The 26,592-nt window shown below is 37.4% G+C and overlaps 2 long non-coding RNA genes and 1 pseudogene across 2 annotated transcripts; 2 read left to right on the top strand and 1 right to left on the bottom strand.

Moving 5' to 3' along the window:
• The first annotated feature begins 5,434 nt into the window (after positions 1 to 5,434).
• LOC122274602 lies at positions 5,435 to 8,630 on the top strand (annotated as a pseudogene).
• A 14,281-nt stretch (positions 8,631 to 22,911) lies between these two features.
• Positions 22,912 to 24,299, top strand: LOC122318215. Its single transcript, XR_006244759.1, has 3 exons — positions 22,912 to 23,313; positions 23,756 to 23,843; positions 24,016 to 24,299. It is a non-coding gene; the product is annotated as an uncharacterized LOC122318215 (long non-coding RNA).
• Positions 24,300 to 24,383: 84 nt separating this feature from the next.
• Positions 24,384 to 26,099, bottom strand: LOC122318217. Its single transcript, XR_006244760.1, has 3 exons — positions 25,932 to 26,099; positions 25,682 to 25,846; positions 24,384 to 25,430 (listed from the first exon to the last, which is right to left on the bottom strand). It is a non-coding gene; the product is annotated as an uncharacterized LOC122318217 (long non-coding RNA).
• Between the last annotated feature and the right edge of the window lie 493 nt (positions 26,100 to 26,592).

Genomic DNA, 26,592 nt, shown 5'->3' with positions numbered 1-26,592 from the left:
GGCCAACCAGAAAATCTCCCCGAATTGAATTTGGTGAGATTGTTGAGAGTTTTTAAGTTTAATAATGGACAACTTCCAGTCGAAAACAACTTCAGGAATTAGGGTAGTGTTTTTGTGTTATGGAACAAAAACAGAAAAAAAAGAAAAAAAAAAAGTAAACAACCCAACTACCAGGTATGGAAAGCCCACGTCCAAAACCAATATAAGACAACTATAAATCAAATCACAATACATGCAAAGGGAGAAAAACAACATGCAAAGGAGTAGTTCGGCTATTACCACATTAAACCAAAATATAACAGTAGCATATAGATTGGATTGAGTTACTGGAGTTCACAAAATAATAACAGCAACATATACATTCCAACATATAACAGCATCAGATGAAACACAAAAAGCCCAGGAATTCCACCCACTTCTCATATATAACTCCTCCATTAAATATTTCACCCCTGGTTTTGTAACCCACTCAAACCAATGAAACCAAAAACCATGAAAGATGCTATATTCTCATACTACCATAAACCTCCCTGCCTCCTTTCCCAACCAAACACTTTGCTCAGTAATGGAAACAGAGTCAAAATAATTACATCTTATTGACATGCTCAATAATGGAAACAAACAAATTAATGGAAACAAAGTAATGGAACCCGCAAAATTTCTAATGTATTACAAATATCACTTCACCAAGCCTTATATGCGCTAGTTAAGACCCATGAAAACTTTAAGTCAATGATATATAGATTAGTTCACACGAGAAAACATGCATGTAAGTGCAAGTTTTTGTAAAGAAAAACCTTTTTGGTCATAGAATGTGTTTGGTCATAGAATGGGGGTTGTTTACAATCATAGTATCAAACTTCTAAACCTGTCCATGATTGTTGCAGAATTGTTGACTATCAACCCAATCTGCAGGTTGGGTTCAATAATATATGTCAAGCAAGGGTGATAACAAGATTGGTATTAAAAAAAGATTAGACTCTCTATATAATAAAAGAAAGAGTTTGGGCCCTACCCCATCAGACATCAAGACATTGCTACACTAAGTCTCCAACTGAAATGTCCCTCTATTTACCATTCTAGGTGAAAATTACATATTACAGATTGCTACTTTCTATGTCTATGACCTTGCTACACATAATTACTCAGAATACCCAATGTGGCCTACAAGCGATATTTGGGGTGCCTCACAAATGCCCCTGCTGCATATCCAATGGAGACTATAGGTATGAAAATTAAAAAGTTTAAGATTCTGGGTATGGCAAGACATCTGACTCGTATGCATAGCTTTCAAAATTGCACCCACGAGTGCTGTCAGGCAGGATAGAGCTGCACAGAAATCAAATGTTTTCATGGGCACACGCTAGGCCACATCTCACCTGAATGTTTTAAAATAACCTAGTCTGAACTATCATTTCAAACTACTTTTAGTAATTTTTTTAGACTGAAAAAGATAAAAACCTCAGTTATATAGCATTTATGGTATAAGCTAGATATGGCGACAGACAGCTACCTAGGGTAACTGAAGGAGTCAGTAGAGTTCTGATGATTACATGGGATTTGAGTAGAATGAAACATGTCAATAATTATCACCATGGATGGTTCTTCCATATGTATGCGAGTATCAAGGGGTAGCTAGCGTTGCTAAAGTGATCAGGTGGTTAAGGTTGGACAAACATTTGGGACATCATGTAATTGCCATAAACTGGTAATGATATACAGTTTTGGAACACTATCAAACGTGGAAAACAAACATGGCTGTACATGGGACGTGCCATGTTTTAGACTTGATTTCAGTCAAGGCCTAATTGATCTAGGAACCAAGTTTTGGTGACCATGTCAAATCAAAAACCTAGGCAAAGACAACTGAAAAAAGGAATGATTAAATGATTTTACACATTAGGAAAAGATTGGGAATTCTTTTTTTCCCAATCTTTTATCAGGATTCTTAAACTTGAGAAAAAGCAAAAAGTATTATATATATATATATATATATATATAGAAAGAACAAGCATTTCTATAGTAAATTAGAGGCTGATTAGTATGACTGGAAAGTGGTTTTTCATATCAAAATTCTGGTTTAGGTTGATAATACTACAAAGGTCAGGACATAAAGTGGTATTCAAATTTTTATTACAGTTATCAACTGAAATAACAGTAATTGATAACTGTAGAGTTGGGACCAAAAACTGCAATTGTTGGATTGATGATGGGGATCATCAAACAATGGAAATAATATAATTCCAACAAGCTAGTTATGGTACAATAAGTAGGTTTGAGAGATGGAAAATGGATGCATAATGGCTTGACCATTTAGGTTGTGAGTTGAGCAGCTCAACAATGCCCAACATTACAGCAAAAAAATCTAAGGGGTTATTTTTTAATTTCCCTTTTAAGTCTCTGACAGATTTATTTTCCCATTTGCTACTAATATAATAAAGCCTTTCCCCTACTTATAGGATTTAAATGAGGAAATGCTAGTTTTCCCACACAGAAACACAAAAGGCTTTACTCATTTCATTAATTATCTTCTTTGATCACAGGAATAAATTTGGAAGTTTATTTAAATTATTTGCAAAAACAATTGGATTATTTTAGGAAAAACTAGCGATTGTAATAGCGATAAAAAAGTATGAATTCTAAGTTAACTAGTAACAAACATAATTTTTGAGCCTTTCTGGAATGAAGTCTTGCTCTGATGCATATATGACAGATTGGTATAATTAGAGTTCTCGAGTCATGATTGCCAAAACTGGAGGATTTTAGGTTCTGTTAGTGGAGGTCCAAGTTAAGAGTGTCAATATTGCTCTTAATACTAATCTCAGCTCTAAGGAAAGACCCGAGATTATTTTGTAATAATGGGTGGAGGCTGATACATCCGGTACATGAGTGTATAGGAAGAAACAGCCTCCATGTAATCTGCTTACTGCATGGAAGCTCTTCTAATATACTACATGCCATGTTTTCAGAAATTATGTAGTCATATGAAACATATTATTCGACCCTGGAGTGTGGCAGCTTCTTACTGCATGGGATTTCTAAGTGATCTGCATAATAAGTATGCAAAAAGATGGCAAGAGCAAATAGTTTGTCTTGCCATCTAACTCATGCGTAATTACATAAATTAAGCTTTTGAGTTTGATTCCCCACAAGCATTAATATCAATTCAAATTAACTGTATGAAAAGAGATTAGATCACAAAAAACCAAGGAAAAGAACAGAAAATGAAAGTCAAGAGTCATGGTAACAGGCAAATGATAGCAACCAACTACCCCCAAACAGACCCACCATACAAATGCACAGAAAAGAACCACAACTCAGATGCACAAAACAGAACCACAACTGTAATGTGCACTAAAATCCCACTGCACATCCAAAAAATCAACACAACAGATACAGTTTGTAGTTCAAGCTGTCACAAAGGCTAGTAGAATGCTGAAAACAGTAGAGGAAGGCCACTTTTCTGCAATTAATATTATCGATATAATATTTAGTAATTTGAAATAGGAAACTACTATTAAACAAATGTAGAGGAACATATAAGGAATGACATTCATTCCTCCAAAAAAAAAAAGAGAAATGCACTAAAGTTAATGTATAAATATCAATGGAATTCCAGCTCATCTTATAAGTGTATAATAGGAAGTTCATTCCTCAAATATTATTCAACTATAAGAAAAGGTGGCATAAACTCTACTGCATGGGAGTTTTCAGTGATCATCATAAAAAGTCCCAAATTATTGGCCAGCGGGTTTGGTGATCCTTGCCTTTAAGGCATTCGTATACTTCTAATCCTAGGCATAAAAAAATAGACGAGGCCTTTAGCAGTAAACCAAAACCCTTTGTCCCAACGGTTCAGATAAAATCACATAGTATATATGTAAAATCTTCCAGCTTCAAAAACAAAAACAATGGTACAACAAACACAACTGATTGAGGAATCCAAACACAAGAGGCAGATACACAACCATTATACCTCAAACAAACGCACATGCAAATCTGTTTCACTTCATCCAAATAATACAAGTGTCCAGATTACAAAATGACAACTTTTGTAATGCAACCTACTCGTAAAGGGGTTTCATAAATTCAAAAGAAATCAGGAGATACCTTTAAACTCGTTTGATCTGGCTTGAGAACAGAGGACTGATAACTTCGGACTAGAAATGGAGGCGCTGGATTCGTCCAAAACAGCGAAGGTGGAAACGTAGTCCTTGCCTTTTTCCAAACGAAAAGCTGATCCAAATATTGCTGGAAGGCCGTGTGCACACTAGGGTTTAGGATTGGGAGATCAAAAACTGCAATTGAGTTCGGGAGGAGCACGAATGGGAGAAACCGACTGGGAGAAACCGAATGGGAGGAACACGAATGTGCCTAGAGGTGGAGGAGCTCAAGCCACTCTCCAACGCGATAACTTTGTCTTCGTTGGGGTGGATTGAGCTGCGAACTGTGTTGGTGGGTTTCAATCGAAGTGCAGAATTAGGTTGGTAAACTCTATCGGACTGAGCAAACATTAGGAAAGGAAAGTTGGGGGGAAATTAAAAGTGAAATAGATGTTTGGCGCGGCAGTCTCAAATGAAGCGAAGAACACAGCGCTGCTAAAATTAAAACCTAAGCCCGACGTCCAAAATCGTTGTAATAACTATCATAATCGCTGCAATTTCGACAGTGAACAGGGATTTTCTGTTACAGCAAATATTTTCGTTGCAAAAAATAAAAAATCGTTGCATAAAGTCAAAAATTAAAATTACTGTTTAAAAACATTACAGCGTACCTAAATCGCTGCTTTTAATATATTATTACAGCGAATTTTTTTCCAACAGCTATAAAAGTGCTGCAAAAACTCTGATTTCTTGTAGTGAAAGACCAAAAAAAATCTTTTGCATATAGATTGAGATCAGTCTCGTGCTTTATTGATTCGCACTAGCAGATCTAGCTTTTATAATAATTAATTAGGACCTCCTATAAGATCATGGAATTGTGGAAATTACTGCTCTCGCTCTGATAATTCGTGGTACTACAGGTCCTGGCACATTATTTCGGGACAAATTAAAAGCACATCAAAGATAATAAGGTTTAAAAAAATCTTAACGTCTTAGTAAGTAGTGGCCGACAATCTCCACTCATGTCTCCAATCAACAAGATTTACATTAATTAATGTGCATGCCCGATGGAACTCGTTTAACTAATAGCCTAATAATTAGCAATACGATATTATTCAAGCTAGTTTTATTATTTAGACAAACTCTGGGGTCCAACGTATATACGTGGATTCGTAAACACATTTAACAGCTGCAAACATTAATATAGAACATTCAGCAAATGCTATATAAAGCCATGAACGTGAAGTATATACTCCCAAGTAATCCATTCAGCCCATCCAAAACCATATTATATACCGTGAAGTACTTCTACTTATTGAAGGCCTTTCTCAATGGCTCTTCACACTCTTAGTTCGCTACCTGTTAGCAATTTCGCTAGACATTTCCCGTCTAAAACTCACACGATCTCTCATATAACAACCAAAAATGCATCCACAAGTGTCACCGTTAATCCTCGTCCTCTCCGGTGCATGGCCAGTACTGTTAATGAAATCTCTGATGGTCCCGTTACCACTCGCCGAGCTGCTAATTATCAACCTGCATTGTGGAAGGACGACTACATCTTGTCATTGACTAGCGAATATGTGGTACTATACGGCCTGATTATTAATGGTTTATATTATATATTAGTTTCAATTATAGAACATATGTATTGTAAAATAATTGACTATATTAATATCATTATTCATGTTTAATAAATTAATCTATTAGTAATGAAAATTTTGAATTTCAAGGGGGAGTCATACACCAGACGAGCTGATCAGTTGAAGGCAGAAGTTAGGAGAATGTTTCACAAAGTAGTAGGTCCATTAGAGAAACTTGAGCTGATCGATGTATTACAAAAGCTTGGGTTATCGTATCACTTTGAGGATGAAGTAAAGATCACACTGGAAGCTATGTACGACACAATTCACCGAGGTGATATCTGGAAGGAGAACTTATACGCCACTGCTCTTGAATTTAGGCTACTAAGACAGCATGGATATAGTGTGCCACAAGGTAATTAACAACCAAATTCTACTTAAATATGCTTTGGTAAAAATAAATAATAATGGGAAGCTTAATGAACGCATCATTTATAAATTATTGTTATTAATATGTCAGTTTTGTCTAATATTGCAGAAATTTTCAGTATTTTCATGAATGAAAAGGGAAAGTTCAAGGCACGCCATTGTGACGATACTAAGGGCTTGCTATACTTATTTGAAGCCTCGTTTCTTTCTATAGATGGCGAAACTATCTTGGACGAAGCAAGAGAATTTGCGACAAAACAACTCCAGGAGTACTTGGAGCAAAACGAAAATCAAAATCTTTCTACTTTTGTGAGTCATGCCCTAGAGCTTCCATTGCATTGGAGGATGCTAAGGTTGGAAGCAAGGTGGTTCATTGATACATATAGGAGGGAAGTAGGCATGAACTCTGTCCTGTTAGAACTTGCAGAATTGGATTTCAACATGGTACAAGCAATCCATCAACAAGATCTGAAACAAGAGTCAAGGTAAAAGTACCCATGTTTATTTGAAAGGTAATAAAACGCGTTGCTACTATTTTTCTAGAACTAATATTCTCTTCTTTGGTTTATATATATTAAGGTGGTGGAAGAGCACTGGCCTTGGAGAAAAGATGGGCTTTGCAAGGGATAGGTTGATGGTGAATTTCTTATGGACAGTTGGCAAATCATTTCAACCTCACTTCGGATATGGTAGGAGAATGATAACAAAGCTCAACTGCCTGATAACAACAATAGATGATATCTATGACGTATATGGATCTTTGGATGAACTTGAGCTCTTCACAGATATTATTGAAAGGTTCGTAAATATTAAGAAAAATTTTATTTTATAATAATTTTCATTATCATTCTCTCCACATTCCTTGACGTGTCATCAAATGATCGGTACACAAATGAAACATAATAAATAATATTCAATCATTTATTACTACATCATGTTTTGTAGAGGATTATTTTTATGGATATATACTTAAGTATACTACTTGTGATTATAGATGGGATGTCAATGGAATCGATCAGCTTCCATATTATATGCAGATCTGTTTCCTTACACTCAATAATTTGGTTAATGAAATGGCTTTTGACATCCTCAAGGAACAAGAATTCAATGTCATTCAGTACCTTCGGAAAGCGGTATGACCTCAAATTCTTTTTTATATGTAAGTATATACTGTAAATATTGAGAAAGGTACAAAATGGGGGGATCATCATAACTCTAATAAACACATAAAGACAGTCAACAAAGTAATGACAGCCAAAAAATGAAGAAAGGAACCACAAAGTCTTCAAGCTCCAAATATAAACAGCTAGTACGGATTCATATTTGAAGAGCATGGGTGGTAGAATCTTCCTTGGGATCTATTCATGAGTTAGGTAAGTAACAAATTATCTGGACATTGATATGGGTAGTGTTGGTATCAGTGTAAGTAGTAGGAAGCTACAGTACTGAGTGTTGTAAAGGAGATCAGATATCATGGGCGGTGGGGCCGGACAGGTTGGAGAAGCCTAAAAGCAAGAGAGAAAGGATTGTCGGCAAGGATCGAAGATGGAGAGAGAGGAAAAATAACTCCTAGATATCCTATGGAGATGTTGAAAGGACGAATGGAGAAACCTCCATGAAGACGCTTTCTTCTAGAACTTCGAGTGAGGGAGGATGGAAGATAGTATTGGTGCGGGCTTAAAGAGAATCACAGAGAAGTTACAGAGAATCTAGAGTATCTCTTTTTAGAATTAAAAAGAGACGTAGGACATCAACCTCAAAATTCATTATGATTATTATATATCCCTTAGTTTGTTTGTTTGTTAAATATGTGAAATTGTGAATGTATACTTCTTCTAGTTTATTAATGTTTTACTCTAAATGTTTCAGTGGATAGATCAATGTAGATCTTATTTGGTGGAGGCAAAGTGGTACTACATGGGATATACACCTACACTTCAAGAATACTCTCAAAATGCATGGATCTCAATATCGGGACCGGTTATTCTTGCACATGCGTATTGTTTTACCACGGTTCCAATGACAAAGGAAACCTTGGCATCTATGGAAGATAACACTAACGTAAGCTATTGGTCATCAATGATTTTAAGACTTGCAAATGATCTTGGAACATCATCGGTATGTAAATTGCACATTCCTTAGGGTTTCATAAGAAATTATTTCAATTACTTCACTTTAATTTGTTTAGAAAATAATATTCTATACACATGCTTTGAAACTCAGATTGAATTAAAGAGAGGTGATATTCCTAAATCAATTCAATGTTATATGAACGAAACTGGTGCCAGTGAAAAAGACGCTCGTGAGCACATAAGATATTTGATTAGCGAAGCATGGAAGAAGATGAACGAAGAACGAGCTACTAGTTCTTCATTCTCACAAGCGTTTGTGGAATATGCAATGAATGACGGCCCAGTGCATATACCAATACGGGGATGGACATGGTATACAAGACCGCGAGACTAGGGATAAAGTATTATCATTAATTATTAATCCCATTCCTTTACATACATGAACTATGTTTGTATCTCTAATACTTATTTAAACTCCACAAAAATAAATCATGGTGCTGATACCTCAGTTTGTGAGGAGCAATGTATGCATCGCTAATAGTACTTGTACTTTAGTCATTAGAAAATGTTTTTTCCTTGCATGTAATAAACCATTTGAATTACAATAATTGTAATCAGTCTTTTTAGTGAATACTTCTACCATATGATAAGAATAAGGGTAGGTGGTATATGTAATCTTCCATGCATGTAATAAACCATTTGAATTACAATAATTGTAATTAGTTTTTTTAGTGAGTAATTCTACCATATGATAAGATAAGGATAAGGGTAGTTGGTATATGAAATCTCACATTGTTTGGAAATGAGAAGTTATTGCTCTTTATAATATTTTAATAGGGTTTCAATTATATCATTGACTAGTCCTTTTAGAGTATACACCATGTAGTTTGGGCCTTCCATTGAGGCATTACAACTTCTATTCAAAAGAATGATAATTCTTTCATCACCTCCAAAAGATTAAATAGCTAGGATTTATAGGACGATTCATGCGCGCATAGCTAGGAGATAATATATTTTTAATTTACTATCGCACTAATAGTACTTTTAATTTTGAGAACATATTTATATAGCTAGACTATATATTAACTTAAAAGTTGAATAAAATATTATTAGAATATATTTTTTTAATATTTTTATTAAAAAAAGTATAAAGATCAGGATATTTCATCATATATCTCTTAATGTGATATAAAATATTTTAAAATATTGTGAGTTATTTGATACTCAAATAATGATAATAAAAGCATTATAAAGATAGAAGAAAGGTAGCAATAATAACAAGTCAGTAGGTTTGACAGCTAAGATGAGATATAAAATTCCCATATCATCTCATCTCTTAATTATAAATTTTTTAAATTTTCATATAAAATATAATAAACAATTCAATATTTTCAAATTTCAAAACAATAATAATATTAAAAAAATAATATTTTATTCAACTTTTTACTTTCATCTAAAAAAAAAAAAAATTCTCATTTCACTATCCAAACCTATGAGTGAGAAAGTGAGTTTACAAAGGTGCATGGCAGGTGAACCAACCTATTTTCCTAATCCCCTCCGACATTATTCCTTATTTGGACATTACATCTTCCCCTTAGCCTTTATATCCTAACTAATTGGAAGCTTCTTTGGAAGTGAAAATATAGAATTCAAGTATGAAAAATGATAGTTGTAGTCGTAAGTGTACAAGCAGCATGTAATCACTTTGAAAAAAGTGAATAAATACAGGACCCAATGAAAAAACATTAATTTATTAATAGTAAATCCCACTCTTTTTCAAAGCGACTACACGGTACTTGTGCACTCTAATCGTAAATGAGTTCCAAATTTAATTAAATTAGAGATGAAGTGTTGTTGAAACCAAAAAATTAAGTGTGCAAAGTATGTTTGGCAGAATGCCTCAACTGGAGAATATTGTTCAGTATTCTGAATCACTAGATATCGTGCTCTTTACATTCCAATATATAGACAAAAGCTAATAACAACCTATTCCATACAAAAAGTGACACCTATATTTTACAAAATATTCTCTCAATTTTGTATATCATTCTAGACTATTCTGATGCAAGATTATTTCTCTGCTTGTGCATGTATTGTAGTCGATGTGGTCTCTTTCTGATATGGTAGCTTGTGTTTGTGATGAATCTTTCTCCTTAACAACCCCCCTCGATTCAAGCGGCACCAGTAACAAGGTGAGGGTTGATTGAAGTAGGAGAAAGTGAGAGGTGGAAAGAGGCTTGGTGAGAATATCAGCAATTTGGTCATTGGTGGAAACAAATGCGACTTGAAGTGATTTGGCAGCTACCCTTTCTTGTACAAAATGATAATCCAACCCAACATATTTGGTGTGAGAATGTAAAACTGGATTTACCGAGAGGTATGTTGTACCCAAGTTGTCACACCACAAGGTGGGTGGGTTAGGCAAGTAAACTCCAAGTTCCTTTAGGAGAGATTGAATCCATAAGAGCTCACAAGCTGTATTTGCAATAACTTTTATTTAGCCTCGGTGGACGAACGGGAAATGATGGGTTGCTTTTTAGAATCCCATGACACAAGATGAGTTCCATAGTAGACATAAAACCCTCCAATGGACTTTCTATCATTGGGGAACCTAGCTCAGTCAACGTCAGAGAAGGCAGAAAGAGTGGTGGAGGGTGAGACGAAGAAATGAAGACCAAGAGTGGCAGTGTGTTTGAGATAGCGAAGAATGAGCTTGACAACTTACCAATGAGGAATTTTTGGACAATGCATATATTGGCAAACTTTGTTAACTGCAAAAGAAAGGTCAAGACGAGTGAAAGACAAATACTGTAAACTACCAACCACACTACAATATAATTGGGGATTCTCAAAAGTTACCCCATCAAGTGCAGTGAGTTTGACAGAAGTGGACATTGGAGTTGAAATAGCTTTTGCATTATGCATGTTGGTTTTATGTAACAAATCTGAAATGTATTTGGATTGGCTCAAGTAGAGGCCTTTGGAATTTCGGCTGACTTCAATACCCAAAAAGTAATGAAGTTGGTCCAAATCTTTGATCAGAAACGAGGCACCTAGAGCACTAATAAAATTTGAAATGAGAGTGGAATTGGACCCAGTGAAAATAATGTCATCCACATACCCAGTGAAAGTATTGTCACCGGTTTTACCACAAGGCAAAAGGTATCTATGTAATCTATCCCTTTTTGTTGGTGAAATCTTTTGGCAACAAGGTGTGCATTGCGCCTCTCAAAAGAACCATCCGCTTTTCTTTCGGTTTTAGAATCCATTTGGGTCCAAGAATATTAAACAAGGCAAAGGATGGAACTAAGTCCCAAGTGTGGGTTTTCAACAGAGCTTGAAACTCTGTGTTCATGGCCTCACGCCACTCTTGATATTTGGATGTCTCTGTGTAAGAGGAAGGTTCCTCTAGAATGGTAGGGTGGTGTGACCTAGGGTTTGAGATTGTGAGTGAAGTGGAGTGTTTCATTGGTGGCCAAGGAATTGTGCCATCAGTTCTATGGATAGGGCGATACGTGTTTACCTAGGAGTGTGTGACCATGGGGAGATGGCTACGAGGTAGAGCTGCGACTAAGGAGGGAGATGGGGAATGTAAGGAAGACGATGCCTGGGTAGACCTTACGAGACTGAGTTGCAGATTGTGAAGACCTTACGGGACTCAAAGGGCTTGCGTCATTCTAGGGTGGAACACTTTCGGGTTGTGAGGGGCCAAGTGTAGAAGCAAGAGGGCTTGGGTTTGTGTGAGGGAGCGACTCTGTTGTGGGCAACAAGTGGGGCCAAGATAGGTGAAGTCCAGTTGAGTGAGGCTATGGGTTGGTTGTTTGTGAGGTGGTGGTTAGACTGGAATCAGCAAAAGGGAAGTGGGCCTCATTAAAGGTCACATCTCGTGAGATGTATAAGCAACCAGTAGGGAGATGGAGGCAACGGTACCCCTTGTGGTCTGGACTATAACCCATAAATACACGTAATTTGGACCTAAAGTCCATTTTATGTTTATTGAGTGGGCGTAGATTAGGCCCGAATGTGCGAAAAAATTTGTAGTCAGGTTATTAATTAAAAAGGAGTTGAAAATGAGATTTATGTTTTAAAAGAGGAGTTGGCATGTGATTAATTAAGAAAAAAGTGGTTTGAAAAGCATCAACCCAATAGTGTGATGGCATTGAAGCTTGAGCAAGAAATGCAAGACCCGTCTCAACAATGTGTCAATGACGTCATTCAACACTCCCATTCTGAGCGTAAGAGTAGGTGCATTTTAGACAATGGACTATTCCGCATGAATGAAATTTTTTTTGAAGGGGACGAAATTCGCCCCCTCCATCGGTTTGCACAAATTTTACACTTACAGAAAAAAAATTGCGCACATATTGTAAAAAGGCCAAGAAAAATGGAAAGACATTAGATTTTGATTGTAGAGGAAATAACCAAATGCATTTAGTGAGATCATCTACAATGGATAAATAAAATCGACACCCATTAGTGGATAAAATAGGCGAGACCCCCAAACATCTATGAAAAGTAATTCAAAATGTGTCTTAGAGCAGGAAGGAGAAACTAAGTGAGGTAAGGCATACATTTTTGCTTGAGAACAAGCCGAACACACGCTGGTCAATTTGCTAGAATTAACTAGAAGCTGAATGTGGCGAATAGTATGCAGAGTAGTCCTATAAGAGGGATGTCCAAGTCACATGTGCCAAGTGTGAGGATTGGTTCTTTCTCTAACACAGACTAGAGGCTGAACCATGGAGGGAGGAGTGGCCATTCCATCCTCTGGAATGACATACAATCTAACTCTAACGGTTCCCTAAAGTAGAGACTCCAGGGTGTGTAAATCCTTCACAAAAAAATAATCAGAATAAAATTCAAAAAATACTAAATTGTCTAAACAAAACTGGCAAACAGAAAGTAAATTTTTAGTAATGGAAGGGACATGTAAAAGTTGAGTGAGAAGAAATTTGCTAGTTGGGGAGTAGAGGTTAGCAGAACCAGCATGTTGAATGGGTAATGTCGAACCATCTCCTACACTGACTTAGTCAGGCCCTTGATATGATATAGAGTCCAAATTTAGGTTTTTGAAGTCTACTGTGAAATCGATAGTGGTTGCGGAGTCTAGAAACCAGGAACTATGAGGGGAAGAGGGTGAGGTTGTGGTGGTGAAGTTAGCTGAGAAGGAGGAGGGAGGTGGGGCTTGATATGATTGTTGAACCTGTAGTAACAAATAAGGGTTGTATGGCCATATTTTTGGCAGACTTGACATTGTGGCCTATGGTCCATGTGGTGAGAAAACATATTTTGTGGACCTCAACCACGACAATGTTTATTTTGTTGGGAGCTGTTCTGACACAGAGACGATTCTAAATAAAGGAGGGACGAAATTTAACGTGGTTCGGCAATTGCCTACGTCCACAGATGCTGTAATTTCACTATGAAAATAATTTTTACAGAAAAATTTTCTCTGCTCACTCACTCTCTTCCTCTCTTCTTTCTCTCTTCTACACTCTGTCTGCACTCTCTGCTGCACACTCCACACACTTAAGCTCTCCTATTTATAGGAGAGCAGATCACTACGTTGCAGCAATTTGCTGCATGATGCTTGGGGAGGTGGGGAGGTGCCTAACAATACAAAAGAGCAAATGGTGCAACGGTGCATTCGGTGTCTTTCGGTGCACTGTTCATTGTTTTTGTCTCCACCTGCAACAATCTTCCACTTGGAGACAAATGAGTCTACATATCTTCATAGCAACTATCACAACAACTTCAAGTCATGCCTTTAAGTACGAAGTCCAACTGAAGCTATACACAGCTTCAGTTTGTCAGCAGTAACTACTTTTGTGAATATGTCTGCTGGGTTCTCTGTTCCTCGAATCTTCTCAAGTATCAGCTGTCCACTATCGAGAAGAGATCGGATAAAATGGTATCGCAACTGTATGTGTTTTGTTCTGGAATGAAAGGCTGGATTCTTTGCAAGAAAAATAGCACTCTGACTATCACTGTGCAGAATGCCTTTTTCATTCTTCTTTCCCAATTCCTCCAAGAATGACTGCAACCAAACCATTTCCTTCCCTGCTTCAGTTATAGCAACATATTCCGCTTCTGTAATTGAGAGAGCAACAATCTTCTGTAACTTAGAAGCCCAAGATACAGCTATACCACCCAGCGTATACACAAATCCAGTTCTACTTTTTCTGCTGTCAACGTCACCTGCTAAATCAGCATCTACATATCCCTGTAGTTTTAAACCTGCTTTTGTAAAGCATAGTGACGTATCTGAAGAGCCTTGTAGATATCTTAAAATCCACTTGACTGCTTCCCAATGCTGCTTTCCTGGATTACTCATGTACCTGCTCACAGCTCCCACTGCTTGTGCAATATCTGGCCTTGTACAGACCATGGCGTACATAAGACTACCAATAGCAGATGCATAGGCTATTCTGTCCATGCATTCTTGCTCTTCCTCCGTCTTTGGCGACTGATCCTTAGTTAGTTGAAAGTGACTAGCTAAGGGTGTGCTCACTGGTTTCGCCTTGTCCATGTTAAACCTTCTGAGCACCTTCTTCACATACTCCTCCTGGGAGAGCTTGAGAGTATCATTAGACCTGTCTCTAATAATTCTCATACCAAGGATTTGTTTTGCAGCATCCAAATCCTTCATCTCAAACCACTTTGACAACTGCTTCTTCAGTTCATTGATTTCCTCGATGCTTGACCCTGCAACGAGCATATCATCCACATACAATAGTAGGATAATATAAGAGTTGTCAAAGTTCTTCATATAGCAACAATGATCAACCTGCAGTCTTGTAAATCCATTACTGCACATCAAGTTGTCAAACTTCCGGTACCATTGTCGTGGAGCTTGTTTTAGGCCATACAAGCTCTTCTTTAGTTTGCAAACTAGATTCTCTTTTCCCTTCACTGAGAATCCTTGTGGCTGGTGCATATAAATGTCTTCCTCCAAATCACCATGAAGGAATGCAGTCTTCACATCTAACTGCTCAAGATGTAGATTCTCTGCAGCCACAATTGCCAACACTAGCCTGATAGTAGTCAATTTTACAACTGGGGAGAAAATGTCTGTGTAGTCGACACCTTCTTTTTGTTGAAACCCCTTCACGACCATTCTGGCTTTGTAGCGCTTGCTACCATTGTGTTCTTCTTTAATTCTGTACACCCATTTATTGTGCAAAGCTTTCTTGCCTTTTGGAAGCTTAGTTAGCTCCCATGTCTGATTTGACATCAGTGACTCCATCTCATCTTGCATGGCTTTCTCCCACTTGATCGAATCTTCAATTCGTAGAGCTTCATCATAACTTTCTGGTTCACCACTATCTGTTAGCAAGATGTAGTATAGAGATGGTGAGAACCGCTGTGGTGGCCTAATTGTTCTTGAAGATCTTCGAGTAGCAGTGAGTGGTGTACGTTGTTCGATCTGTGTATCATCATTTTCTTGATCCTCGTTCTGATCAGTGTTGACTCGAGTAACATCAAAATCAACAACCTCAAGTTTCTTTGGCTGTTCCTCAGATTCAGCTTGTGACTTAGCTTTATACAGAATCTGATCATTAAATATCACATTTCTACTTCTGATGATTTTGCGATTTTTATCATCCCAAAATCGATAGCCAAATTCTTCATTACCATAACCGATGAAAAAACATTTTCTGGATTTGGCTTTTAACTTGTTACGATCAGTAGAATCTATGTGAACATATGATAAACAGCCAAAAACTTTCAAATGGGAAAGATTTACCTTCTTTCCGCTCCAGACTTCCTCTGGTAGATCGAACTTTAAGGGAACTGAAGGTCCCCGATTAATCAAATAGGCTGCAGTGTTAATTGCATCAGCCCAAAAACATTCAGGCAATCCTGAATCCAGCCTCATGCTTCTGGCACGTTCGTTGAGAGTTCTGTTCATGCGTTCAGCTACGCCATTCTGCTGCGGTGTCCCGGGAATAGTCTTCTGAAATCTAATCCCATTTGCAGCACAGAATTCTTTGAACCCTCCGTCGATGTACTCTCCTCCATTGTCTGACCTCAGACATTTTAACTTCAAGCCTGTTTCATTTTCAACCATGGCTTTCCACTTCTTGAAAGTATCAAATGTGTCAGATTTATTTTTCAAAAAATAAACACATACTTTCCTGATTGAGTCATCAATAAATGAAACATAGTACCGCGATCCTCCAAGAGAAGCGACTGGGGATGGCCCCCACAAATCTGTGTGCACCAACTCCAACTTTGTAGATTTTGGAGTTCTACCATTTTTCAGGAAACCAACTTTTTTCTGTTTCCCAAAAATGCAACCTTCACACATGTCGAAATCAGTTGATTCCAACTTTGGTAACTTCCCCTTGGATAATAGTACTTTCATTCCTTTCTCACTCATGTGACCAAGCCTTTGATGCCATAGGTTGGCATTTGCATCAGCAATTGCAATAGTATCTCTAATACTTGAAGTCATGTATAGAGTACCTGTTTTTGTGCCTCGAGCTACTACCATAGCTCCTTTTGTTATCTTCCACGTGCCACCGGTAAATAGTACCAAATGCCCATCAGCATCAAGTTGTCCTACAGAAATCAGGTTCCTCATGAGCTTGGGAACATGTCGCACCTTCTGTAGCAACCATGCACTTCCATTGGGCAGATTGATTGGTACATCTCCCATGCCTTCGATTTCCAACGCTTCACCATCTGCTAAGTACACATTCCCGAAATCACCAGTGACATAATTCTGCATGATTTCTCGATGTGTTGTAGTGTGGAACGAGGCTCCTGAATCTAACACCCAAGATTCAATTTGGTTGTCGACTGAAAGGAGTAAGGCATCTTGGAGATCTTCTGTTGTGGCATTAATAGAGTGATGCTCATTCTTCTTCTTTGCTTCCTTGCAATTATTTTTGAAGTGGCCAATCTTGCCACAACTCCAGCATTGTACGTGTTTTCCAGACCTTGATTTACTTCTGCCTCTTCGGGACTTTGATCTGCCCCGATTTGAACTTCTACTAGCTCATCTACCTTTCGTCTCGAGGTTTAAGGCAGAACTGGAAGTTGATGCTTCTCCTGTATCTCTTCTGCGAACTTCCTCGCTAAGAATATGGTCCCGGATATCTTGATACTTCATCTTTGTTTTGCCATAAGAATTGCTAACAGCTGTTCTCATGGCCTCCCAGCTCTTTGGCAATTGAGCTAGAGCAATCAGTGCACGTACTTCATCATCAAATTCAATTCCCACTGAAGCTAATTGATTGATGATGGTGTTGAACTCATTCAGATGCTGAATAACTGGAGTTCCTTCTGCCATTCTCAAGTAGAATAGCTTGTACATCAAATGCACTTTGTTATTGGCTGATGGCTGCTCATACATGTCTGATAGAGCTTTTATCAAATCCGCTGTGGTCTTTTCCTTTCCCACATTGTGTGCAACTAATCTTGACAGTGTTAGTCGAATGACTCCCAACACTTGTCTATCAAGGAAATTCCAATCTTCATTGCTCATATCATCTGGCTTTCTTCCTAGGAGTGGAAGATGTAGTTTCTTCCCATAGAGATAATCCTCTATCTGCATTCTCCAGTAGGCAAAGTCTGTACCGTCAAATTTCTCGATACCAACACCTTTAGCTTCTTCTCCAGCCATAACTTTACAAATGAGTTCAAATTCAAACAAACAAAGATCACCGTTGCGTCCGAAACACTCGAATTAGCTGGAAACGAGTCTGGAATGATCCAAATAGTTTGTCAGCACTATTTGATCGTCGCGATGGAACTCCAACTGGCGTGATCTAGCCCAAAAATGATCTGCAACACGTAGATGGTTCAGATCCAATGTACTGATGCCGAATATCAAAATTTTGACCGTACGGATGAGTCCGGAATGATCCAAATAGTTGGAAAGTACTATTTGATCGTTGAAATCGGACTCCAAATGGCTTAGATCTATCCGAAAACAGATCTGAAAAATAGACGGTTCTAATCTTTCTGGCGCGTGAGATACACGCGCTGCACAGTGCGCGTGGGCAACGCGTGGGCGCGTGTAATACATGCGCGTACAGTACTGTGCGTGTGGGGGAGAGTGAGCGCGTGTCCTTCACGCGTCTTCAACCTCTGGCGCGCATGGGGGCGCGTGGGCGCGTGTCCTTCACGCGTCTTCAACCTCTGGCGTGCGTGGGGGGCGCGTGGGCGCATGTGGTGCACGCATCTTCAACCTCCGGAGTGTGTGGGGCGCGTGGATTGCAGCAGATGCACGCGCCGATCTTCTAGGGGCACATGTAGCCTCGTCCGACCTCCGTTTTCGATTCTGTTTGCAGCAACGGATTCGTCTCGACGCGAGGAACACCGTGGAGTTGTCAAAAATTGATTTTGAACAACTTAAATTTTCGGACAGCTCGAACCAGTGCTCTGATACCAGTTGTTGGGAGCAGTTCTGACACAGAGACGATTCTAAATAAAGGAGGGATGAAATTTAACGTGGTTCGGCAATTGCCTACGTCCACAGATGCTATAATTTCACTATGAAAATAATTTTTACAGAAAAATTTTCTCTGCTCACTCACTCTCTTCCTCTCTTCTTTCTCTCTTCTACACTCTGTATGCACTCTCTGCTGCACACTCCACACACTTAAGCTCTCCTATTTATAGGAGAGCAGATCACTACGTTGCAGCAATTTGCTGCATGATGCTTGGGGAGGTGGGGAGGTGCCTAACATATTTGAACGAACCCCTCTACCACGTTGGAAGCTTGGAACAGGGGAGGGTGTTTTAGTGCTAGTAAGGTTTGCTAACATCGGGTTACTAGTAGGGTGTTGGTTTGATGGGAAAGCCTTGACTCATGGTTCAACAAGAAACTATTAAGCTAAGGAGGGGTAAGTGGTTTTGGTCGAATGGTAAGAGTAGTGACCAGTGAGTCATAGTCACTGTCAAGGCCAGCCAACAAAAATATTGAAAATTTAGAACGGGAAAGAACCTTCCTTGCAGCTCCAAGAGTGGCAGCCAACAACATCACCTTGTTGTAATACTCTATAATAGACTCAGCACCTTTCTTTAGTGTAGCCAGTTGATATTGAGTGTGCATCACATGTGCTGAGGATTGGGCTACAAATAACTCTTGTATAGTGTGCCAAACTTCCCGTGCAATGGTGCAGTTCAATACCTATGCCGATACGTGGTCAGACAGGGAGGAGTTTAGGGCTGATATCACCATTTGGTCGAGGAGAAGCCATTTCATATAGGCTGGGTTCGGTTTCCCATCAATGGTGGGATTCGGCATGGATGAAGATCCATCCACATGGTTGTAGAGTTGGTTTCCTTTTAGAAAATGAACCATTGGAGCTTTCCATAAGAGATAGTTTTCAATAGTAAGTTTGATGGTGATAAAGTGATTGGCTGAGTTGATGATATTGGGATTGGTAATGGAGGTTGGAGCTAGGAGTTTCGGTAATGGAGATTGGAGGAGTTTCAGAGGACTCAGAGAAAGCCATTTCGGTTGGGAGATGAATGGAAAAGTAATTTGTTTGCTATGGAAGGACGTGGGTCACTACCAAGTTGAAACCCAGAAAATTGAGTGTGCAGATTATGTTTGGTAGAATGCCTCAACTGGAGAATATTTTTCAGTATTCTAAATCGAGCCGTGCTACGTGCAGTCCCCGTAGGGGGCTTGCGTGCGCACGAAATGGATATTTATGTCATTTCCCTCATAATTTTAATTAAATGTCAAAAATACCCCTTACTTCATCTTCCTCCCTCAAGCAATTCGACATAACTCTGCACTTTGATTCTTATCTCTCGTCCTAGAAACTGAGCCCAAACATGGCGACCCAAAGCAAAGTAGCCTTGCGTTTGAGTGTTTGAAAACAGATCTTCACTGTTTGAGTTCCCTCTACATCTCCTCTACTACTGTCGGCATGTATAGTTTCATTCGAAGCATTTGAGTGCTCTGAAAAGAGATCTTGTCCTCCAAAAAATAGATGCTTAAAATCAAACCACTTCAAAGATGGATCCAGTTGAATTTCTTTCCGAAATTTTAGTCTCCAACGAGAAAAACTTGATTGTCTGTTCCTTCTCTAAAAATCTTTTCAATCTGAAAAATATCATTCACAAAATGGGTTTGCCATTTTCAGATGGATTCGCATTTGGTAAGTTTTACAACCCAAGTCTTTTTGATTGCCTGGCACCGTGCTTGAAGAAGTGTTGTTGTATCGCCTTTGTTTTTACAAATGATGATGCATGGTACTGGCTATGAGATATAGAGCAACAAATCAAGTTCTACAGAGCAGTAAAACAGAGCAATTTTCTTCTTGAAGCGTTGAACAATTAAAACAGTAGTCAAGTTAAACGAGAGATTTTACTTCTATACATTTTTTCACTTAAATGAAACGACTCGTTTCACTTCGTGCACACGCAGGCCTCTAACTGGGACTGCATCTAGAATTTTTCTTCTAAATCAGTACTACATATCATGCTCTTTACATTCCAATATATAGACAAAAGCTAATGACAACATATTCCATACAAAAAGTGACACCTGTATTTTACATAATATTTTCGCAATATTGTATATCATTAATTCTAGACTATTCTGAGGCAGGATTGATTCTCTGCTTGTGCATGTATTGTAGTCAGTCATGTAGTCTCCTTCTGATACGGCAGCTTGTGTTTGTGATGAATCTTTCGCCTTAACAAGTGCATGTATAGTCAGAATTTAAACTCAAACTTAGGTTTTATATTATGTGAAATAATTATTTATTCCAAAAATTTAAGCCAATAGAAAGATGTGAACTTAATTATTTAAATAATATTTAAAATTTTATAACTAACAAAAATTTGTCCTGCGAGGGTTCAAGGAGGTTTCGCGACTCACTTTTTATGTATTTGATACATATAATATACCCGGATTCTTAAAATAAAGTAGATGGAATTTGTACCATAGTGTACGTGGCCGGAAAAAGCAATTTGATAACATAAAATATGTACAATATTGATCGTTAAAGAGGAGACTTGAGACTGGGGTTACTTCTATTTAATTTGAAAGGAAAATTGCGGCCTAAACTATGGTCTAATTAATGGAATAAACTTTCCTACTATTAAAGCCAGCAATAAATTATTCCAAAAAAAAAAAACCCCACTAATAAATGATACTCAGGTTACTGCTAACTATTTTAATAGAAGAGTGGCTCTACGGACACACATGGAGATTCAGATAGTGTAAAATATTATTTTTTCTTTTAAATTTATAATATTATTAAAAAATACTTCCTTAATTATTAAATAAAAAATAAACACCACTATCTGCTTAAAATAAAAAAATGCTTTGAACGTAAAATTAAAGAATTTCACAAAAGAAATTAACTCACATATCATGTGGCTTGTGGTATATAACATGCCATGTCATGAGTTTGTAAATTTTATTTTTATAAAAAAAATTTATGATTATAAAGCTTCTCTAAATGAATTAAACTTATTCAATCCATCGATGTGACTAATAAATAGCGCTCTAACATGTACATACAGTATAAAAAATAATTGAAACAAGTGACGGTAGCTGAATTTGAAAAGATTTGCATGTATGGGTTTGGAGCATCTCTTTCTTCGTCTCTCAGAGTACGTTCTTTGTTATAGATAAATAAAATTATATAAATAACTAAAAACAATTAGAATTATGATTAAAAAATTAACATTCCAAATGAGGTTGGAAGTTTCAGAAGGGAATCCACACCCCTTCCAAAATAAGGACGACGTTGGGATGGGAATGCGTAAATTTCCATAGACTTCTATCTAGATTCTCTCCATTTAAGCCTATCCAAACGATCGAATTCATGATCTTTAATAATTCCTTATCTTTAAGGTTTCAAATTGCTGTACTGAGATTATTTTAAGGGTTGCTCAACTTTATAATGTTAGAGCGTAACACTGACACTATACATGATGTGAATGAAATATTTTAGATGGAATCAATTCTGTGTCCACTAATATTAATGGGGGTATTGCGACTTAGAAAATTCAGACATTCTGTCAATTAGTTTCCTTTTTGATAAATTCCTCTTTCGGTGATCATATGACCGAAAGCGGAACAGTACTGTATGAATGCATGCACCAGATGATCGATGGATCCAATCCCTTTTGACTACTAGCTAGCTATAGATACATGCAATTTCCTGTCGCAATAGGCTGCATTCCCATGCATTTAGCCATTTTCCCTTTCCCTAACTGACCTGTTACTTAGGATATATAGAAGAATCTGAACAACTCTCTTGACTTGAAATATTCAAATTGCCCAAAATTGGGATTATATATATGCTGTTGCTTGTCACAAGTATTGCACCCCCCACGATCGAAGGCGTCAGGCCTAGATCATGGTTTAATATCCCCTTTTTTTGTTCAAGAAATATTGACCAATATTAGGTAAATCTGTTGTGGATGCAGTTCTTTCATCAGTTTTGCGTACGTACACTCGATCGATCGGGCCAAAATATTGATCATTTGTTGATGCTTTTGTCTATTTTTAGGTGAAGACATCGTGATATTAAACTGCCTTTATCTAAAATTGGAAGAATATCGTAAATATCTTTACACGTTATTGTATTTTGTTAACACGTTATTGTATTTTGTTAGGAGGAAATAATTTCTGATGCTGTAATTAATTTTTTATAACTTTTAATTGAAAAATATATATAGTTTTCAAGCTACGAAAAAGTACTGCATAATAATTGGCCAGAATGTGAAATATAGCTCTAAAGTATTAAAAACAAAAATGGAAAGAAAGAAAGAAAAAGATTGACGTGGAAGGAAGGATACAGAAGGAACAGAATGGGAGGAAATGTAGATCAGAGAGAATATAATTAACGAAAGTATATAAGAGAGAGAAGGAATAACTTCTACTTTTTCAAAACATATATAATACTAACGTCAAAAGATCATGTGAGACACTGATGTTTGGGGTGGTTGTGTTTTAGCGTGTGCATGATACCAACTCCTTTTAATTTGATATAAAACCCAGAATATAGCTGAGGTTTCTCAGAGTTTCATTGTCCAGTTGTTTGATCTCTTTGTGCTTCAGAGGAGTAAAAGGTTTAGTACTCTTTGTGTGTTAAGCAGTGATGAACGACCCTAAGTACCCATATGCTTACCCTGCCCAAGGTATGCCAGCTTCCTTTTCTCCTTTCTTTCTTTCTTTGTTTTCTCTCCTAATTTCTGATCTCTCTTTATTTTCTGCTATATCACCTGAATTTTCGGATTAAAGCCTTTAATTTTTCTTGTCCGATCACGGGTTGAAGTACTAACTAAAAACTAGATTTTAAAAAAGGGTTGAACTTTTCCTTTGTTTGAGTGGGAAAGCTCTAAAATAGAAATTTCTGTGATTGCTGCTACGTACATGCTTTTCTGCATGAGTTAATATATATGCTTGTCATTTCACTTAATTAGTTTCATATTTGGTTTTAGTTTTGAAGAATTCAGCATTAATTTTGGTGGTCTTAAAGATTTTCCTGGCGTTGCTCTGAGAATATGATGAAATCAATGAATTTTTCTAAATCAATTTGTTTACATTTTTTGTCAACTTGGTTGGGGGTAATCTTTCCAGGTTATTATCAAGGACCCCCAGTGATGGCACCTCCACAATATGCTGCTGCACCACCCAGGAGATCAGAACCAGGTTTCCTTGAGGGATGGTAAATTACTGTCTCACCATCACCATGCATGTGTCTGCAGTAGACTGCCATAGCTGATCTCTCGATCTGTTACAGAATAAAATAAAAAATAAAAGAATAAAGAGTTCCTGAAGATGCTTTATTTTGTCCTCAATCTTTAAAAAAATGATTTTTTTTGGTTGTTTTCTTGCAGTTTAGCGGCTCTCTGTTGCTGCTTCGTAATTGACGAGTGTTGCTGCGACCCATCCATCTTATTTCTCTGCTGATCATCATCGGCCTGTAATTACATGCACGTACGAATATTTCCCGCTTATAAATAGTATCATGCTCGAAGTTGTTCTTGGCTGGTGATCATCAGTTAAATTCACGCGTGCGTACATGTAGACTTTGTTTTAAATTTGCAGTTTATGTGTCTATCGATCTTTGTGTTGTAGTTTCTGAGAGGCTATATATAAATTCATCAATTTCTCTTTATAATTTGGTATGCTGGTTTGCAGTATTCCTTATGTATATATATACATATATATATATATTCAATATAAATGTCGACAAGAAATATTGTTACCTAAAAGAATCACGAAGATCAAGTGATAAAAGCAAATACAAGCAAATCAATTACATGACGATTCAAAATTAACATAGTTCGACAACGTACCTATATTTACAGAATTATAGAGGATTTTATTATCAATTCCACTTCTGACTGGTTGGGCGTCTAACAGCCACCATGAAAATAAGATACGTACGAAGTTTTATAACGTACACATTAAAATTGGTTTATTCTAATTATAACAAGGAAGGTTCCTTTCTCATGAGAACGTGAGAAGTCAAAACATACGAACTTCATCTTTTTTTTTTTTTTTTTTTTTTTTTTTTTTTTTTTGCACCAGTCTGCCACCACACCAAACCAGGTCGTTCACAGTCACAATTGGAAAACGTCGTCGCACCACCAAGCTCTATCGCCCCCACGAAGCTCTTTCTCCTCCATGAAGCTCCACCACCCCTGAGCTTGGTTGTGGGATGGTGGTCTTGTGAAGAAGAATGTGAGGACTCTGAGAATGGGTCTTGGGGAAAGTAGCTGTTGAGTGGCCATTTGAAAGTGGAAGAGTTGTCTAGGTTCTTTTGCACGTCTCATTGCTGCAAAGTTGCAAACAAAGAGAGGAAAACCACTGCAACCTGGGGTACGATGATCAGTTGTTTGTGGTTGTTCCCTACCCTTTTTTTTAGGTTATTCCACAATTCTGTTACATAGCACATTGAATTTTATCTCACTGGCTAGCCTATACACGTCTTTAGTGAAATAAAAATAGTCACACTTCTATGCGGTCGGCCTGCTTTTTTTACTATAAGAGCCTTCTACACATCTGCTGCCACGTCACAAATTACACCAAACTTACAATACACTTATGCACATGGTAAAACACTGAAATCAAAAGCGGAAGAAGCCCAGGCCGAGAGGAGATTTTCCATTTTCTTAAAACTGCCGCTTAAAAACCAGAGTTCCAGTACCGCCCCCAGTGCACCACCACCAGTCCGACACCGACATTCATTGCCCCCCATCGCAGTCCATCACCCAGGCCGATCCTCTTTTCTTTCATATATTTGCCTCTATGAAGAAATGTGAATTAGAGGTGACCAAAAGGCAGATAATAACCATCCCACGTGATCAAAACAAAGACAACCAGATGAATGACTGAAAAGAAACCACCACCTCATTTGACAGAAAAGAAGAAAACAAAAATGCTAAAATAATCAACAAACTTAGTTCTCAATGAGGGCTTAATCAAAAAATGAGAAGTGAAATCACATAACGTATAACAATGCACCAACAGAAAATTATGCTCAATCATATGGCAAACCTTTGTTTTTCACACTCCAAAACAGAGCAACCCATGTCCAGTAGCTCTTCCATGCCTTTCTCCTAAACCACAGATAATGCCAACCAGTCATGCCATTTTGTTGAGCACCATTGTTCAATCATACTCCTCTGCCTCTCACCACGATTTATAGTCAACGAATAATTGCTAGAAACCAGAAGGCAAAACACAACATATAAGGGTAAAATTTTTCTACAGGAAAAAAAAAAAAAAAAAAAACCCATCTTCGTACATAACACCCCCAATTGCCATCGCCCACCACACTTTCCGTCGCCCACCGAATTGTCGCCGCCCACCACCATAGCTGCCCACTCAATAGTAGAAGACAAATAGGGTACGGGGAAAAGATTTGGGGGCTAAATGTAGGAGTTCGAGGGGGATACGAAGGGGTTGCCAATAGTTGAGAATATGTTGTAGTGCATATACAAGATAGCTACGGTGAAAAGCCTAGTTAGGTGTCACTTAATTATTTGCAGGCTGATAATTGATGAACGTTGGATGGACTGGTGTTAATATTTTTCAAATAAAAAGTAATAATGATCTTCTTATTGCTATTTTACTATTTATTTTTAATTTTTTTATTTATTTAATAGTTAAAAAAGTGATTATTAGTGAGATTATATATTTTTTAAAATTTTTTTTAATAATTAAGAATGTTAAAAAAATACTTAAAAAAAATTAATAAAAAAATAAAAATTTCAAATATACTAAAATAGTAAAGATGTGATAAGAGAATAGTAAACATATATCCAACAAAAAATATACCCAAATCAGGGAGCCAAGAACGCACGAAAAAGATATACAAAGGCCACATCTTGGATTCATAATCCTTTTTTTTTCTAGGGATTACGGAGATGTGTATGTGAGTGATTAAAATAATGTATTAAAAGACA

The sequence above is a fragment of the Carya illinoinensis genome, chromosome 8, assembly GCF_018687715.1.
Source record: "Carya illinoinensis cultivar Pawnee chromosome 8, C.illinoinensisPawnee_v1, whole genome shotgun sequence".
Lineage (NCBI taxonomy): Eukaryota > Viridiplantae > Streptophyta > Magnoliopsida > Fagales > Juglandaceae > Carya > Carya illinoinensis.
The sequence above is the reverse complement of the archived record's forward strand: the minus strand, read 5'-3'. Positions and strand labels throughout refer to the sequence as shown.